The 20251-nt window shown below is 40.6% G+C and overlaps 1 long non-coding RNA gene across 1 annotated transcript; it reads left to right on the forward strand.

Moving 5' to 3' along the window:
• Positions 1-7828: 7828 nt before the first annotated feature.
• On the forward strand, positions 7829-14164 carry LOC120323399. Its single transcript, XR_005563788.1, has 4 exons — positions 7829-7970; positions 8480-8564; positions 12130-12285; positions 13393-14164. It is a non-coding gene; the product is annotated as an uncharacterized LOC120323399 (long non-coding RNA).
• Positions 14165-20251: the final 6087 nt, after the last annotated feature.

The following is a 20251-nucleotide window of genomic DNA, read 5'->3' on the forward strand; positions in this document are numbered from 1 at the left end:
GAGGTGACCTCTTCTTTCTCTCTGGCAGGGAGAGTTTTCTGTGGTCCTCACCCACATCTTTAGATACCTTTTCTGTATGTACCCTCCAAGGCCCCCTTACACAAACATCCAAGGCCTAAGTATAAGATTGATTCTACTGACACCAGTAGATGTGTACATAACATACATAGGCATATCCTCTGATTAGACTAGGAGCAAAAACTCGTGAAGTCTTGACTGAGAAAAATATCAGGGAGCAATTAAGGCTTGGAGGACATTTAGGCAGGCACTGATAAAGCAAATGCCACAATAGGCAGCAGTGGTCACATGCCTGGGGCTGAAGAACAGCCCCTACCTATCCATCCTGAAATGAGAAGCTGTTTCAAGGCTAAATAAAACAAAGGACAGAGATTCCCTAGATGGGTTCAACTGTAAGTAGTGTCCCACAAACTTTCAGGAAGTTGACTTTTCCACAGTAAAATCTCTTTATTTATTTTTTAAAACTATACTCTTTTGGGCTAAAAAAGGTCCTTAACTGTGATTACCTATGGTGATCTTTATCTCATTAAATACATAATAAAACAGAACCCTTGTTAGTGGTTTGCTCAGTATTTTTAAATATCAAGTTCCATTCATTTCATAGGCATCTTCACCACAGGTAGTAGAACAACATTTTAAAGGTAACTGTGGAGGAAAACCTGGGCAATCAAATAGAGATACACTTGAATGCAATTATAGCAGCAAATCATTGTGTACCAGTGAATCTTGGTTTAACCTAAGCTGTGCAATCACCCTCTGCACCCTTTCCAGCATCTTATTATTAACCTCTTGTCTATGGAAAAGCCACTCTCAAAATGAAGGAGCAAATGAGAGCAGTTTTAATGTTGGGTTTTGAATCTTAGCTGGGTCTCTTTTCGGGAACAAGCACAGTCAGAGCTGACAGCGCAGCCTATAAGGCTTCCCAACGCTGTCCCTTCTACATGATCCCTCTTTTCAAAAGCTCTGCCAGAATTTTGTACAATCATGGAACAAATTTAGCTGCTTTGGCTAAAATACTCTGTCTGCCTATTTATGAGCTTGTTTGGTTGCTTGATTTGGTTTTGGTTTTATTTGGGGGGTTTTCTTTGTTTGTTAGGGGTTTTGTTTGTTGGTTGGTTTTGGTTTGGTTGGTTGGTTTGAGGTTTTTTTAATGTTATTTTTTTCCCCAAAAACCTCTGCCTTAATTTCAACAAAACCAATTTGGCTGTAAGTTGTAACAAGGAAATGGAAAAACTGCTTGTTTGACCAGTTTCATGAGATTTGTTGGGAAGTCAAGCGTCCAGATGTTCCACAGCAGACATGATGTCCCCCTTGTGCCAGGAATGTGCCTTCTGCTACTCCTACTAAAATTCATCCCCATTAATTTTAATTATTAGCTGCAGAAATATCTGTTGGCATGTATTCAGAAGGGGTATATTGGAGTCTGCATGCTAAGATACCACCCACCCTGAGTGGGCTCTACTCCCTCACTGTGCCTCCTGGTTGGCAGAACTGGGTGTACAACTTACCTAAAATACATGTGGCTGAATGTGTTGATCTATGTTTCAGCCACTCCATCCCCACCTGAGAAAGCCACACTGATTACTCCAAAGATAGTGCAGAGCTGATCCATATGGTCAGTAAAGCTCAGGATATGATACATTTCACCATCTTTGGTGAAATGATCATCTTTGGTCAGAGCTGAACCCCAGGGTCTCCATGGGACGTTAAACACTCTACACGGTGGACAGGAAAAGTTAGTGGAGATGAATTTTGTCTGAAGTAACTGATCAGTCCAGTACTGAAGGGATTCAGCAGTAAAGTGTCCTGGGAATCTGTCATGATGAAATATTTAGAGGGAGAAATTACTTGTCTGAACATTTGTTTAGCATCTTTTCTGGGTGGAATTTTTGACACTTTCTTCCCAAATTAACTCAAGCTACTAGGGATTTCAGGCCAATTCCAACTTCTCAAATGGAATAAGAAAAAGAAGAAAGAAATTACAAACTTATGGAAGTATCAATCTGGCCAGATGCAGTGAGGTGCCAGTGGAAATTTTTATTGTGCAAGGATTAAGAAAAAAGTGTAAAATGCCATATAAACCAACATTTTTAAACAAAGACTCATATTTCTGTGATAGGAAAAACACTCACTCAAACAAATTAATGTATTTGAAAAAAAACAGGCAAGAGTTTAAATATTTGGAGAATAATTATGGAAATTGGTTCTATGGGGAAATATAGGCCTTGGACTTATATAAACACAAGTGGGATTTCCTACTGTTAAAATATATTTCTAGTGGGTGGTGGAATATGACAACCAAATTCAAATATCAGCTTATATTATGACTGGACTTCCTAGATTCAAATTCTGCTGATGCTCTGAACTAATAGGCTCGTTAAATTAACTTGGCTATGCCTTATTAACAGCAGGACAGCCTGCAGGTAGTCACTCTCTGCATATGCACTGAGCTTCCCTCCCCCATCTGCTTTCATGATGGACATCACCTAGTGTTCAAAAAGCTAAAATGGCACTCCAGAAGAAATTGATAAAGCCCCAATATTGTCTTAAGATTCTACATTCTTCTTTCTCCTAAGCCTGCTAAATTAAATTTTGTTTCTTGCCCAGTTTCTGATCCCTGTATGAGTTCCAGAAAGAGCCAAGCATGAGGATGATCCTCTCGTCTCCAACAGGCAGGGAAAGCAAGAACTGTAGAGATGCCAGAAGAAATGGCTTTCACTGCAAAATAATCTGGGCTGAGAAATGCTTGCAGAGAAATGCTTTCCCTTTAGAGTTGGACATACATCTGCCACCTCAAGAAATAGCTGTTCCTGGACATTCCACTCCAAAAGCCGATGAAAGAGCAAAGAACAGTCAATCCACAGAGATACTTCCTAGAGACCTGCTAAGGACGACAATAAAGGATGGGCAGTTCTGTAATTTTGTGAGATTGACGGTGCAGACACACAACCAGCAGATTCCCTGGTCTCCTGATACGTGGCTTGTGCTCCCTGATCTCTCAGTTGTCATGTACATTTCGGGGCTGGGGGAGCTGGGCTCTCAGTGAGCAGCACCTGCAGAGTAGTGAGGGCCTGGGAGAAGCGATCCCTGGTGACAGACGGTGGGAAGTCTGACCAAACTGGTAACTTCTGTTGCAGCCTCTGTGAACTGCTCATCCAGAAACTCCTCAGCTGTTTGTTAGCTACTGCACTTGAGAACATGACAATCCCTGGTGTTGCTGAAGGGTCTGTTTACTGCTACAACCCTTAATGGGATGCAGCATGTCTCTGCTGCGTGTTCTACCAGCCCGGGCTGCAAAAGGGAGGAGGGTTGGGAGGGAAACAGTCTTCCGTTGTGAATGAATCTGATATATGCAGATGCTGGGGTTTGCCAGTCCCTTCAATATCTCCACACTTTGCCCTATAAAAGCATGTGGAAAGGCTTGATTTATGATTCAGTAGCACTGGCCAGTTCTAGGCATTTCCAGGAGCCTCAAAAGATTCATCAGTAACTTTGTAATGTTTGTTATTCTAATATTGCTGCTCATAATGATGTAAACAATCAAATGGCTTTGAGAGTTTGTGCAGGGTGTCAAGGAAGGAGAGGAAAATATCTGCTCATGCTTTTTATTTGGAGGTGCTCTTCAGGCATGACATTGTAAAATTGGAAGCTTGAGGAATAATCAAGACTGCAATGGATTGCTGCAGATGGCAAAAGATCTCACTGGTCACCACGAGTGAAGGATGTGTCTCAAGCTTCTACTTGTCTCTACTGTGCTTGTTACCTGTTCTCAGCCTTCACAGGTAGAGGTGAAGATTACTTATTTGTTATTTGTAAAGCTGCAAAAAATGTGCTGAGGTGTTCCGGGGAAAGAAAATTAATAGTTTTGACATGGTTTCTCTGCTGGAAGACTTTGCAACCTGATTTAAATATGATGTTCTTTGTGAGCAGAGTGAAGAATAGGAGAAGGGTCAAAGTGCTCAGAACTCGTGGTGAGTTAGTCTGGTGTTTGTGTGTGTATGTCTGTATGTGTCGGTGCTGCTCCTTCTTTTCCATGAAACAAGCATCCAAAACTGAAGAGTTTGGCTAACCCAGGCTATACTCATCCTGACTTTTGAAACAGGAAGTCTGTTCTGTCCATGGCCAGAACAAGATAGTGCATTTGAAAGTAAAATAACCTTTTCTCATCTGTTCACAAGGAATAGAAATTACCATAAAATGTATCCACTTCTCTGGCAACCAAGAGAGGACTTGCTCCCCTACCTGCCATAGGATCTTTCCCATTGTACTTTCTACTGTTTAATGCAGTTTCATGCTCCCTCGTGCATCCAAACTTTTATTCATTACTTCACTGTCCTTCTGATTTCCCTATAACTCCTTTATCCTTTCCCCACCCCACCCCCCACTAGCAACACCCTTCCCTAATTTCTCTCACATGTTTTTCACAAAGTTCACAAGACTACACAGTCCTCACAACACCGTGTCCTCGCTAGTCTTTTCTGACAGGGACTTTTTTCATGTCAGTATGAAAACCATCAGGAGGTGGCAACTACCTTATACATGTAAGCAGGTGTGTTTTCTTGGGAAATGTAATAGGAATTCAGATGTAAATTGCCAACATAGCAATAAAAAGTAAGAAACCCAACCTGAATATCTGACATCCACACAGTACAAGAGTGGAGTGTTTTACATCAATGTGTCAGTAGACTGATCTCATAGATTACCATCTGGGGCTCAAGTGCCTGAGCTGCATTCTCAGGGAACATCTTTTGGTTCAGTTTAATCCAAAATGAAATATATTTCAGGTGCAATTCCATTTTTGTAGGGAAGTGCAGCAAGTATGACTGAGAAATTCACTTCCAAGGCAAATCCTGATCTACACTATGTCTCTAATGTAGACAAATCCAGTATGTCCATCTTCAGTAGAAAGTTGATAGTCTTCACTTACCTCTGAGAAATACTAAAAGTTCTACTATAGAAGGCACTGTAAAATATATTATAGGTTAGTGCTAAAGGTTTCAAGGAACTGTAACTTGCTGGAGTATGTCTTTCGAAACTATAAAACAACTTCTCTTGGAAAGACATTAGAAAGGTTTCTTTTCTGTTTTCAAAATCAAGTGCCTTGTGGCCTGATGGATTTTATTTCCATCCAGAAAACATTGTTTCCCTCTTAGTTAAGCTTATTGTGAATGATCATGTTTTTATGAGACTTAATACCTTCAAACCAAGGAGAAGCTCCAAACATTTCATGAACTACAACCTGGAGGCAGATAAGCTTCAAGCGATGGGTTGCTCATCCCACTTACTTGCTTTTTAGGGCAGAAACAGCCAAACAGGTCTGCGAAGGAAATGTGCTGAGCTCTCAGCTTTCCTGTAGGTAGATTACCTACCATTGTTCTGGTGGAATAACGTGACCTAATATTCCTCCTCTATCTCTCATCTTGGTGAGCTCTGCCTTGTGAACACCCTAGGGACCAGGATCCAGAAGTGAACTGGGAGCTAAGTTATCTTCTGATGTGGTTTTACCAACTGGATCATCTACCCACCAGTAACCCATGTGTGAAAGGGAATTTTTGGAGAAGAAAATTAGGAATGAATATGTTTGAGAATTTTCTGTATTGAATATCTATAGGGCAGGGAAGAAGAAAAATATCTTAGAAGCCAGGATGCTGTAAAGGCAGATGTTTTGGGTTTTATTTTATTAGATTTCCTAGTGGCTTGTTGCTGTCTGTCCAAAGTTTGTGCTAGTCTGTTAATACTCTTAAAAAGCAGTGCAGTGATTCTGCACTGATCTGATTTTGGTGGGTGAGCTAAATGTAATTCAAATATGTTAGTCCAAATTAGTGGTGTTGATACATTTTTTAAAAACTTCTGAACATTCTGTTCCGGCACTCTGTGCAGTCACAAGCTCTCTCAGAAGTTTTGCAGAAATATTGCTTGAGAATGAGGAAGAGCTTGACCTGACCAGCACGGCTTTATCCTAGAAGATGCCATACCAGTGACGAGAAGGGGTTCTTTCCAGCTAGGTGGGAAATTGCAGCTCTGAAGAAAGTCACCACAACGCTTCTTTCCCCTGCCATTCGAGTTGGTAGAAAAGATCTGCATAATTGCTAAGTCTCACAGCCGTCAATGTACTCATAGGGTTATTTTCCAACCTAGGAAGTCCAGTTAGGTGGAAAATATTCCTTTGATTTATGGCCCTGAGATAGTCAGCTCATAAATTAATGTTTCCATTGGCAGCTTCAGTATATGCCTTTTACATTTGAAGGCTGCAGGTAGCAGAGAGTGACAGGAAGGCATCAGACTAAGATGTGTAAAACATACAGAAACTGTGTTTATTTTCCATGTCTCAAGTGAGAAGGCATTTCGCTATGAGTGTTATACCATGGCTCTTTAAATGCTTTATTATTTGCAGACATGACTTGAAAATTATTGAAAGCAAGATTTCTGGGTGACAGCAATTGGTGAGAAGAGGTAAACAATGAAGAGCAATGCAGTTAAGACACAGAAGGTCTTAGATCATTTTAAATAATTGGGCAAAAAGATGACAAATTCAGTTCGGTGCAGATAAATGTAGAATAATGAGCCTCAGAACAAAGAATATAAAGAAAAAAATTGTTAAGTAGGAGAATGCCACAGCTTACTGACTAGCAAAGAGATCTGGGGAGCTAATGGAGAGAAATCTCCTTAATGATCAGGATATAACTGCTCCTGAATGGGTGGAGTCACAGAGGAATAAGAAAAGAGTCAAGAATTGAATTTTTCATAGACATAAAGCTCTCTTAGGTTATCTTGTCCATCCTCTTGCATCAGCTGAGACAATTCTTTCTGCAAAGAACCCTATTATGTTGAATTATGAGGACTGTCAAGGTGATTTATAAGAGAGATTTAGTTAGAGTGTGAACATTTTTGCTAACCAACACAAAACCAGGAATATTTTGGATGAAATTCTGACCTCACTGACGCAGATGTAAATAAAATCACCTGTGAAATTTCCAGCAGAATCTCTCATGCTGTGTGGAAGTATATATGTGCTTATTTATTGTTACAACTGGAATTTTATTCCAGGCTTGGCAATACTGGGATTGTAGCTACAGCTGCAGCTGAGACAGTGCAGAATTTGGTGCAGATGGGTTTTCTGCCAGGGAAATTCAGAAGCCCAAACTGACTTAAGGCTGTTGACTGGAATCCTACCTCGCCTCTTTCAAGACTGCTGCATGGTGATTCAGTTCAGATGTTGATCTGAATAAAAGGTTATCTGCTCTCTCAGCAGACCCACTGACTTCAGAAGGTACTATTGGAGAGTTGGAGTTGACTCTTGCAGTAAGAATGTAAACATGAAAGGCAAGAATAGAAGACCAAAATTGTTCTCTGCTGCTGGAATCTGCACTGAAGTCCATCTGGGATCCAGATCTGGTTGTGATTTTCCTCCAACGTCTGATCATGCACTTTGCATTTAACAGGCACAGAAGTAGTCAGAGCAGCCCAGACCTCCCTTTTCCCCATGAAGTCAGAGCAGACCATAGCCCTCTTGTGCCTTTACCTAATGGAGCAATGAAGGTTGTGCTCCTCTCTTCTTTTGACACAAGTGCTAAAGACCTTTTCTTCTGAAGCTCAGAGTTACAGACATGGGTGAGATACCTCTTGCTTTGAGGAAAGCACTGATCCCAGCACTTCTGTTAAATAACATAGAAATGACAACTATGAGTGCTACAGGATTGCTCTACAATGGAAAGAAACCCCTGCTCATGTCTTTTGGAGGATGTGGGCCCATGTTGCTTCTTCAGGGAGGATTGGGGGGCTTCAAGACCTTCAGTTCTGAGAAGAGAGGGGAATCCTCCCACTACTCTGTGCTAGGTGAAGAACTGATGAAACAGCATGCAGAAGAATCCAGTCTCCCTGTGCAGTGCTACAGGGAATCAGCACTGACTGCTGGATCTTGGATCTCAGATGTCTGGGATCCTGCATACCAGGTGGGTATTATGGTACCTACATCTTTCCGTCAAAAAAGCCCAAGATCCACAAGTGAGCTTAGTGCAAAACTAACAGGGCAATCTATTTAGAACACTGTCATTTTGTTCATTCAGCCTTGGAGAAACTTACCTCTCAGTAGGAAATAGCTGTAATATCCTTTTTTCATGCCAATGAGGTGCATGTTCACCTTCATCCTTAGCCTCTACCACTTCTTATTTCCAAACCTTTCTGGGGAGACAGTAAATGCTTACACTGTTAAACATCGGCAATTTAGGAAGCTAACACTCAACTGGAATTTGAGATGTTAGTTAAAAGTTTGACTCCCTAATCTCTAGTTCTGTTTTTGTCTTCTGCTTGCATCAGGCTGGGCTGTACTTCTGAGGGGGCAAAGCTGAGGTGCAGGGTGGGATGGGAGCAGGACTGCTGTGCTGATGGCAGCAAGTCATGAACATCACACTGTGGTGGGTCCAGATCAGCTCCCTTTGTATTAACCGGTCCATTTTAACAGGGATTTTGGGAGAGATGGACATGGAAAGTGGAGAGGAGAGGAAAGAGGAAAACCCCTGATCCACCAAAGGTTTTCCACTGCAAAGGTACTTCTGTGTTCATATCACTGTCTGTAAAACATACCCACACACAAGCATACAGCATGTGTAAAAAGCCCTTCCCCATTTCCCAGGGGCAAGATACCAATAAATGCATTAAAACTCTCTGATAGATTGGCCCTGGGAGCCTTTAAAATGCTTGGGAGAGATTTTTGAGACTTAACTCCTTTTTTTTAAGTGATGTGGTCTTTCTATAAGGTGTTATTTGGGGGGAGACATTAGACTGAGCTGAAACCCCCTTGCAAATTTGATGTTTTGTGGAAAAATAATGTTCTTTCTGATGAATTCTGACTTTCTGGAGCAGTGCCAACAAAATTCTATTTTATTTATTATTCTTATTTTCTTTCCAAGCTGGGGTTACTGTCAGTGTGCAGTAAAGCTGCTAATAAGCCTCTGTGACAATTTTCTTCCTTTTGAGGCCTTGTTCTCAAAAGTATGACATACCATTGGCTTTTCAACATATAAATGAAATGTTTTTGCTGCTCTTTGATCCACTGTAGTTTCCAAATACCTTTACATTTTCATCAAATGGATGCCAGTGTTCAGCTACATGATTATCAGGTATTCATTTAACCTTTTTGACACACGAAAATGTCAAATCCTTCAAGATACCTTTTTGAATACAAGGCTACAGAACTTCCTCCTAAATTCTGATGTGCCTTAACAACTCTGTGTTTCTGTTGTTTTAAACACTGTATATGACTTTAAAATAAAACCATACCCTGCCTAGTACTGATCATGGCTTGAGTTGAGAGGGACCTTAAAGATCCTTTCCTGCCCTCCCTGCCATGGGCATGGACACCTTCCACTAGACCAACCCACAACCAACCTGGCCATGAACACTCCCAGGGGTGGGGCATCCACAACTTCTCTGGGCAATACAAGGCCTCACCATCCTCTGGGTAAAGAATTTCTTCCTGATATCTAGTCTAAACCCACTCTTTGTCAGTTTGAAGCCGTTCCCCCTTGTCTTGTCACTACATGCCCTTGTAAAAAGTCTCTCTCCATCTTTGTTGTTGGCTCCCTTCAGATACTGGAAGGCCAAAATTAGGTCACCCCAAAGCTTTTTTTCTTTTCCAGGCTGGACAATCCCAATTCTCTGTTTCCTCATAGGAGAGGTGCTCCATCCATCTAATCACCTTGATAGCCTCCTCTGGACTCACTCCAGCAGCTTCATATCTTTCCTGTGCTGGGGACCCCAGAGCTGGAAGCAGCTCTGCAGATGGGGTCTCACCAGAGCGGAGCAGAGGGGCAGAATGATGAACATCTCCTAAAACCTCCCAGCTGCGTAGACTAAGATAGAGTTCCCTCCAATGGGAAATCCCTGGCTGTAGCCAACAGCAGAAGGAACAGGATGTTGAAGAAGCTTTCTGGTAGGCAACTAGTATCCCCCAGCTTAAAAACTTATCTTCTTGTGAGGCATAAAGAACAACTCCTGACATGGGGTATGAACAGACTGTGAACCTTGGGTTTCTGTGGGCAAGGGAAAAAACCTGATCCAATGAACAAAATAGAGCAATGCTGCATAGTTTGGTGTCTGTCCATCATCTCCATCAATGAACCCTTTCTGCAGTGCTGCAAATGGCATTCCCCTTTTTCGAGAAGTCCCAACACATACATAATCTCCAATACATAATGATATTCATATATTCACATCAAGACCATGTCCCCCAAGCTCAGACTCTGGATTAATGTCGCTTTAGAAATTCTGCATTTGAAATACACAATAAGATTCTTCCTAAAAATAAAAAAAAGAAAAAAAATATGCCTGATATGTGTCAGTGGGATGATATATTGCTGCTATATCCCTGCTAAGGGAGCAGGATCAAAAGGGAATTGAACCCACAGGGATGCACAAGATAGCAATTTCTATAGGATCAATGTGTCGTGACAGATTTTACTGCAAAGAAAAAATATACCTCTATCAAGTAACTAGGACAGTTCTGCAGAGGAAAAATGGTGTTCTTTCACTTTAATTTTTTTCAGTCAAGAGTAGATACCTTTCCAAATATTATTGCTTATTTAAAAGAAGAAGGAGAAACTCAGTGCAGCAGTTCCTGGCTGGAAATCATGGTGGTTGGTTACAGTAGTCCCCTCTCAACTTGAAACTCCTGGGTGAGTTCCTGGTTTCACTAGAACAGAAGGGGATGGGATTGTACAACATCAAGTGATGCCTCGTACATACAGAAGATATATACATATATCTGTATTTTATACTAAATCAAAATTTGAAACATAGTTAATTTGTTTTGTATCACTCAGTACAGGAAGAACTCCAGAATCAGCTACAAGAGGCAAGTTCAACTATTATTTTGATGGAAAGTTGTCCAGTAGCATTGCAGATGGATAAAGATAGAAGCTGATGAAATGTTGGAGATGAATCACAAAGGCCAGAGGATACTATCCACAAGGCTTGTTTCTGAACCTGGATAACAGGCTCAGAGCAGGACTCCAAGTAGGGCTGTTAGAGAGGAGGAGCAACGTGGGCTGATTTTTTGAAAAAATGGGCTGAGATTAGCTACACCTCTGCATTTAGTGTCAAAGCAAACCTTCTCAGTCTGGGACTGTAGTAGGACATATTTTCATACACTGGCATATTTACAGTCATGGAAATTACTGTCTAGGTTTGAAGAAAAGTGTATAAAATGTGTTGCAAATGCAGTCTGTATTTGCGTGTGTATGTGTATATATATATGCATATATATACACATAAAATTTGGTTTGCATTGGCTATATGGTGTTTAAAACACCTGAACATGAAATGCATGCACATGGGGCATTTGGATCACTGGCAGCTGTTTTGCATGAGAGTGCATCCAGTAAAAAGGGAACTACAGAGGAGCTAAATTCAGCAAAGGAGACATGAATTTTCCTACAGGCTTTGACGAGATAACTTGACCTATCTTGGCCAAAATGAGTGTAAGTCTGTGTGCATCATCTTTACAATCAATAAAATGGAGATGTAGCAGCATGCTCTGTGAATATAACGAACTCTACAGTGACCAAAACCTTGATATCAGAGTTAGGAGGCTCAGTATGGATTTGTGCTGCATGGTCTTAAGGATGAGTAAAGGACACACTACTGACTCAAAAAGAGGATTAGAACCTTCTCGTGCCTTTCATTGCTCCAGCAGGACATTGCTATTGGTGAAGCCTCTGATTAAGAAGCGGTACTTGAGAGATAACAAATTTTCAGTGATTACCATGGGAACCACAAATGCTTTCATAAGGGTGGAGAAATTATAAAAAGTTCTAATTGAGAGAGATGAGGTTTAAAACAGTTTCTATGGAAACCAGAGGTGGCATCCAAAAAAAGTGTGTGTACTAATCTGATAGCCTGATTGGCAGGTAATTGGTGCAGTGTTGGAATGAGGAAGCCTTGAGATGTGAGATGAAGTGTCCATCACACAAATAAAAAAACATATAGCCTTCTGAAGAAGAGCTGGAGCTTCAAGCTCTTTCCCTCCCAGTAGAATACACTCATCACTCAATTGGTGATTCATTTTCATTCTTGTCTCTGTACTAAGTGACTTTCTTTTTTTTTTTATTGCAGTGTGATAAACTTCAACAGAGGTGATGGATGGAGCTGCTCCCTCACCTTTTCCAAAGGGTAGAAGTCATGAAGGTGCTTTTATGGACAGCAGACATGAGCTCCAGTGTTTCTTTTCTCAGGCAGAAAAGAGAAATGAACACAGACTTCCAGCCTTCAGTAAGAGCTCTGAACAGTTGGATGAGATGCTTGCCTGCGTTTTCTAGGACTTCAGGTTCTTCTGACTGACTGGCCAGTATCCAGCTAAGCTCGTTTCACAGAGTTCAGAAGTTCTGAAATACTTTTACTGGTCAGATCACAATGGAAATCCCACAAACACAATGTCTGATATGACACGTGAAGTAACCTTCAGGCATACAGTAAACCAGATAACCTGGTGTTTCTATCTACCAGAACTATTTGCTTTTAGAGCAAGAGGAAAACTTGTCAAAAGAGTTTTGCGGTAGATATAGGATGAGCAAATCCAATCTTTTCTCTCTTTCGTGGGGCTACAGCCCAAGTACATTATGATATCTTTCAGCTTGATGACTGAAGAAGGAAAATATTACTATTGTCAATAAATTAGATAAATAGCAGGCCTTTGGCCAGCTGCAAGTTGCTGAAGTCCTCAGCAAATTCTTTGCCAGCTCAGTGGTTTGGCAGACACGTATTTTCCTCCCGTATTTTCTGAGCTCACCAAATTTATTTCTCTATTCAGCAGATGTAGACAGAAAAACCCACATTTAGAAACATTTTAGAACTATTTTATGGATCTGAGGTGTTCGGGAAGAAGATAATACTTTCTGTTAAAAGATCTAGAAGGCTTATCTGCAATCTCTGTGATATCGGGGTTCATGGTCCACCAGTGCTATCCACAGGAATGATCTAAAGGAAGCATTGAAAAAATATTAGGCGAAAAATCATCCCCTTAACCTAGTTTAGATTAATCCAGGGTCAGACATCACTCTGTTTTATATATAGGACTAAGATTAGGTGACTCTTATACGTAACACACTTCTGCAAAACAGTGCAGTGTCTGCCTGGATAATAAGCTTAAGCTGTAACCTTTGAAAGATTCTGTCTTTATAGTGTGATAAAAGGTTTGTTTTCCACAGATTGAAGGGCTCAGAGAAGCTATGAGGAACGTGGTGACATACATTTAAAGAAGACTCTTAGAATAATGCAAAATTAATAGTTATCATGCTGCTCAAGGGGCTCTCAGGTGGTCACCCTGCTTCATGGTTCAGTAAATCCATCACTGCTGATACCACATCTTCTTTTTAACAGTATTTCACAAAAAATGGGGAAGTGAACTAAATGGAGCAGCTGAAGAAAACGACAGATGTAACCCAGTGCAAGAGCACCCAGGGCTCCATCCTGCTCACTCAGCCTAGGTAACTTTATTGTGTTTTTCCTCTCAAAAACTCTGCATTTTTGAATTGTCATGTATGTTTTCATTCCCATTGCTGCCAGTGGGCAAGGAGACAACCAGAGAAACAAGCTGGACCCAGCCATGCTTCTGGTTGAGTGCTTGCACATCTGCTGTTTTTCTGATTCAGTGATGGGTGGTGTTGGTCTATGCCCTCTCTATTATGTACCATGAAAAATTTTCTGGCAACTGAATCATTAATACATATTTAATTTAATTTTATTCCATTTCAGGTCTTGCAACTGCACTTCTCAGAAAAGCTGTCCATGTGGGGGAAGGTGTGCAATAACCTGATTTATACATGTGTTCAATAGATAGCAATAGTAAAAGTTTCTGGTTCACACAGGTGAACATTTCTGTGCGGGTTCTGCAGGTGGTGCTTCATCCTTTCCAGTACAACATTTCAGTAGTGTTAAGCCCCTCTGGAGACTCTCACATTTTTTTCTATGCAAAGAAAATGTTCCACTAACTGAAGAAATATCAGAACTCTGTAGGTGCAAGAAAGACATCAATCTTCTGTCATCAGGGACAGAAGACATAATTTACCATTTTCAGGGGCCTACAGGAAAGCTGGAGAGGGACTTCTGACAAGGTCAGGGAGTGATAGGACAAGGGGAAATGGCTTTAAACTGAAAGAGGGCAGGTTAAGATTGGGAAGAAATTCTTCCCTGTGAGGGTGGTGAAGCACTGGAAGAGGTTGCCCAGAGAAGCTGTGGATGCCACATCACTGGAATTGTTCAAGGCTAGGTTGGATGGGCCTTGGAGCAACCTGGAATAGTGAAACATGTCCCTGCTCATGGTAGGGGGTTGGAACAAGGTGATCTTTCAACTTCCTTCTAACCCAAACCATTAAATGATTCTGTGATTATGTGGAATCAACAAACAAGAATAAACACTGGGTCAAGATTAGACCTAACTAAATGAAGGAAATTTTGCAGGGCCTAGTCAGAAGATGCTTGGCCTATGAAGATTCGGAAATGCTTGAGCATGTGCAGAGCAGGCTTTTATTTTACTTAGGAGCGATGTTTTGAGAGTGGAATAATACTTTGCTTGAAAACATAACTGTGCTGCTCCGTAGGGGTCAAAAATACAAATCAGATTTTGGAAAAAGGAGCTGACGTCATAAAAGAGAACTTTGTCCTGTCTATGTGACTCCACATTGCTAACATCCTTATGGCTGTATGGAATTGTGTCCCGTCTGTCTCAAAAACGTACAGTAGAACTGAATGTCATGGAAAGGGTGACACAGCAAGGGATAACTGTTTGAGGCGTGATTAGAAGACTAAGAGTCTTCTCCCTCAAAAGGGAACAGCAGAGGAGGAATTTTAAAGAGGCCTTTTAAAACCCGAGTGGTATGGAAAAAATGATAGTTTACTTCATGTCCTCTTTCAATACAAGGGCTAGGGCATAATAATGAAACTATCGGGCTGCAGATTGCAGGTCCAGAGCAAACAAGAGGATGCAATCCCTTGTGTAATGTATAATTAGGTTTTGAAATTTCTTCCCAGGGGATGCTGTAGATGCTAAAAGTTTATGTGGGTTCAAGAAGCGATTAGGCAGATTCATAGAAGAAAATATATGCTAAGAACTATTAAATGCATGCACACAATGCCTGTCTCAGGAATTCCTAGATGACAATTCACAGAAGCTGGGCAATGTTAGCACATTCTGACTTAATTCTTTCTCTTTCTTAGGAATCCTCTTCTGGCCAATGTCAGGGATGGCATAATGAGCAGAAGGAAATTTGGGATCCACCTGAAAAAGCTGTTGCCTCATGAAAAGAAGTGGACTTGTAAAGTGGTGTAGATGTGAGAAAGATAAGATGAATGTGGAGCAGAAGAAGGTGACACAGGACAATGATGATCCACTACTGAGAAATGCAGAAGTACCAGGTCAGGTCTCAGAGCACTGCTTACTTCTGCTTGAGTTGGAAATCACAAAAAAATACACTGCAAGCCCTTCAGAATTCTTGGTAGCATTGTGAATACACAGTCTAATAGATTAATGCTTTACTGCAATTTTTGAAGCTCAGCTAAAGGCATAATTCAAAGACCCTGATGTTTAGGTGGTAAGTAGTCCCATCCCTGTTCAGTAATGTCATGAAGTCCAGGAGTAAACAGGATCCTGTGAGGAAATTCAGTTGAAAAGAGTTCACATCCAGATGTTTGTGGGATCCATATATCCAATGAAGAAGTTTTACTGAGTTTCTTTTTTTGTTGTTCTGTTTTTATCTCTCTTTTAGATCACAGTGCAACCTGTGAGTCCCAGAATACAACTTGATGATTTTTGGCATCATTAGAATCATAGAATCAAGTGTTGGAGGAGAACAGAGTAAGAGCATTTGTAAGACTTAAAGTCCTCATGTATCCATGGTTTAGATAGAACTAATGCTTTTAAAATACAAAACAAGACTTGTTTATAGTTTTGGTCTGAACTTAGTTGTTATTTAGGCCTTAATGACCTAGTGATGCCATTATAGATATTTCTGAAGATTTAAGTTAAATGCAAAGAATTTAGATTTTATTAAAAAAAAAAAAAAGGAAGAGAAAGGGAACGTGTGTCCACCATAAAAGCAATGATAAATCAAACTTTAAATTAAATGGTGCCAGTTCTATTTGCAGACATGCCAACAGTTACATGAGAATTAAGTCAATATGCATGTTCCTGAAGATTGCTTACAGTGATTTGCTTGCAGAGTTTGCAAATATAGTGATTTCCTCATTTGTTGAATGACAGCTGATACAGTAGCCTGGCTAATATATCAATCTCCCTTCCTCCAAGCTCTGAGGTAGGGTACCATTAATGGAGTATATAGAACAGGCAATGCTGGGAGAATAATTTGCCATCAATGATGGCATATCAGCATTCTCTGATAAATGCTACCTTTCTCTTTTTTTTTATTTCTGTTCACAAATTGTCCATGAATAGGCTATGACTGAAATCATGTGCTGAAGCTGAACAATTTCTACCACTGTGTCTCCATCTACCATTAACTGTTTTCTATGAATGTATGATTGACTGAGGTCAAGCAGCTTTGGTTACACATGCTATGTGGATTTTTTCTTTTCCATTGTTGGGAGGCAGGAAATCTAAGAGTAAAGTCTTCTGGAAAAACAGCTGCAAAACCAAATAGTGAATCTGCCTGCTGATTGATTCAATTATATTTTGCTGTGTAAGCTTTTTGAAGTGCATTACGTGTTCCTTTCCAAAAAACGTTATTCACAAAGAACCTGGTAGCTCTTCACCTCAAAAGTTGAAGAAACTCATGGGCTCAAGTATCAAAACCTTCAGATCCATCTTCTGTGCCATTTAAAGTGAAAAGAATTGCTCTTTGTCTTAGCAGTATGGGCAGTAGTTTTTTTCCTATAAATATATTTTAGAATCAAGGGTTACTATAGGATGGAAAGTACCTCTGAAGGTCTCTAGTTGAACCTCCTGTTCTAAGCAAGACTTATTTCGAAGTTGGGTCCCCTACAACAGAATTTAATATATCTAAGGATGGAGATATCACAGCCTGTCTACCAATCCTCATTGTGAAAAATGCTTTGTTGCAAATAGCAGAAATTTCCCTTTTGGCAACTTGTGTCAGCTGCTTCTTGTCTTTTCACTCTGCACCCCTGAAAAGAATCTGTCTCCATCATTTCTATAAGCACACAGCAGGAGTTACTAAAGTTTTTTTCTTTAATAAGGGCAAATATGAAACACTGAAAGCAATAATTGTCTAGGTAAGATTATGTGTGAAGGTGAGGTACTTACAAAATTAATAATTGGGATATTAGCTTCTAATGGCAAAATTCTTCAGCACAGGTGTCATTGTGATAGGACACATGAAAACATAAAAGTAAAGAAAGCAAACAGACATATTTAATACATAGGTTAATTTCTATGTCTGTAATGTTTCTTGTTACAGTAAGTTCTCCTTCTCTCCTCCAAAGCACCCAGCCCTAACCCCAACTGCCAGTTCTGTGCAGGCATGCAGTGCTCACAGAACCTGTCTCAAATATGTGTGACTTTCTGCAATTTACCAACACTTTCATGGCGTTAAAAGATTCCCATACAGGATATCATAGGAATGGAAGGAAAAATACCACCATGGCCCATTGAAACTGCAGTGCATTTCTTCTGTGAGAAGCAAATCTTTTCCATTGGCCACAGCATAGGTAAAGTAATATCAGGATAAATTCAGAGTGGTTTGCAGTAGTCCCTGAAATACTTGTAATTGCCAAGGAGGATTTTTCAGATAAGATTAACATAGACATTGGGGATATAAAGCCACAGTGTTATGGCCTTTAGTGATACTGACTGTTACACTCTGCCTCCTTGCTGATGCTGCAGCCCTGAGGGACAAGGTTTGCTAATGCTGCTTTAGGGCATGAGGGTGGTGGTTTTCCATCCTCCTGAAGGCAGCATGAACACTAAGTTCAGATGTCCAAGGGGCTTCTCAGCTCTCAGTCCCAGCTCCCCTTTTGCACACTGGGAACAGGAAGACTTCAGTATGGTCATTAATATTCAAATTTTTCTGTGTAAAATTAGTTTTACCCTTTATGGGGCACACTTGGGCAAGGATAACAAATCCCTCAGAAGGCACACAGTTCAATTATTGCAATCAGCACTGAGATCTTAATTTTTGAAAAGGCAAGAATATACCAGTATCAAGTGGTTCATTTCTGCAACAGCAAAGAATAAAGCAACTGTTAAATACCAAAGCCCTTATTCTCCTGTGTGTGCTAACCTAGCCCTTCAAGAAAATTTTCGGCACATGTGTGTCACTAATCAGACCCATTCTCATTACAGTACAGCTGTTTTAGTGCCTTTCCATAACCCTCACGGATCTCTCCCAGGCACTGAGTCAATACAGTGATTTTAAATGAATGCAGCTCATGTATTAGGACTCTTGTGGTAGGTCTTGTGGGAGAAAAAGGAGGTCACAGGAAGAGCAGTGCTGCTTGCTGGCTACTCATGGGTGGTGGGATCTCTATTAAAGATCTTGAATCTGTTTTAACCAACATCGTGAGCAAAGGGCCACCCATAGGACCAGGAGGGCAGGAAGGTAGGTTGAAGCAGCCCTGGTTCATACCAGACAGTTGTTGTGCTGAATTCAGATGTCTGGAACAGGAACTAAGACAAATTGTGTGATCTTGTTGAGTGCAAGTGCTGGAATACCTGGCCCCAGATACTTAAATTACAGCAACTGGTGTAAAACATTCTTTGCTGGCTCAATGGTGATAGATGATTTCAGTTAGGTCCAGAGCTAACTGGTATCTATTCCAGCTGATGCTGGCATATGTTAAGTGCTGGGCACCTTCAGTGCTGATGTTAAATTATACTAAAAGAGGGGTTCTGTTAGCAGTCCGGCCATTGACTTTAATGAAATAGCTAATTTGATAATTTTAATTATGCGTTGAGGCAAAGCAAGAGCATAAATGTTAAAATATCATTTCATGCCAGTAGAGAGAAAAGTTGACATTTACCTAAACCAAGGACTAGATTGCTGAGAATGAAGGAGAGAGATAATGAGCAAATGCAAAGGAAAATAGGAATGAAAAGGTGAGACAATCTGAAAGCTGACAAGACACTGGAAGGACATGATCTGAAGCAAGAGAGGGCTGGAGAAACCTTCGGGTGGGAAGAAGATAAGAAGTTTTGTGAAAAGGTTTCATGTGCTTCTTTAGTTAGGGAGGAAGAATCTCAGTGCTGAAAAATGGAGACTCTATTTCCTGCAGTTCTGAAACAAAGCATTGGTACCACACAGACAACAATATCTCTGGATTCTCTTCTGAATGGAATTATTTCTGCATTTGTAAAGCTAAATTTGATCAAATTCCCACAGGAAGAGAAGCAGGCACACAGACTGTCTTTTTTTAAATTTATTTTTGTAACAAATAAAGCCATACTTTCATTGTGACAGGCTAACAGTTACAACAGGCTACCAACAATGTTAGCAGAAAACAGGTTTCCAAGAGAGAAAGAAAAACAGGATTGCACAATCCCTTCGATACCAGAAGCAGAGCGGAATTACCGAAGCACTGCAAATGCAAACCCTTCTGGCACCAAAGTATGTCCTCCCCTCAGACTGAATTCTTTTGCTTTAGCCCTTCATTAAGTGTGTGGACTTCATGCGAATCACCTAAATTCCCCAAGTGAAATTGTGACATAGAAATTTTAACACTGGTTTTACTGAGGGCCAAAATGTTGGCATACAGACTTCACAGGGATGTTAATCACTCATCATTTGGTGTCCATCTAGCATGTGGAGGGACATGGGCTATGAGAAGGCTGGATAGGTTTGAAGGCTGGTGAACTCCTGCTTTATGTACGTTATGGTAGAGCCAGATTTTTCTTTCTTTCTTTTTTTTTTTTCCTTTTAAACCATTTTTTATCTTTATTGAGAACTAAACCTATGACGTGTAGTGAGCTCTATCAACACCTTTGCCCAAAAGCTGAGAGGTGCAAATCACTGCAAGAGCTGGAGCCCAGTGCTGTCATTCCCTAGCCAGACCTTACATGGGTCTGGAAAAGCTGCTGTTGATCCACATCCTCACCAGGAGATGTTGAATGGAATCTGATGGGAATACAGAGCTGGAGGAAAGTTTCTTGTGAGTAATTTCTCATGAGAACACGATTCCTCACAAAGGAAATTCCCTGTTTCTGGTAAATTTAGTAGCAATACTGCAAAAAGAGAACACTTGCCTCATATTAAAAATTTTTGTTCTTCCC

Source organism: Pipra filicauda, unplaced genomic scaffold (assembly GCF_003945595.2).
Source record: "Pipra filicauda isolate LSUMZ 115617 unplaced genomic scaffold, ASM394559v2 scaffold251_size2273266_pilon, whole genome shotgun sequence".
Classification (NCBI taxonomy): domain Eukaryota; kingdom Metazoa; phylum Chordata; class Aves; order Passeriformes; family Pipridae; genus Pipra; species Pipra filicauda.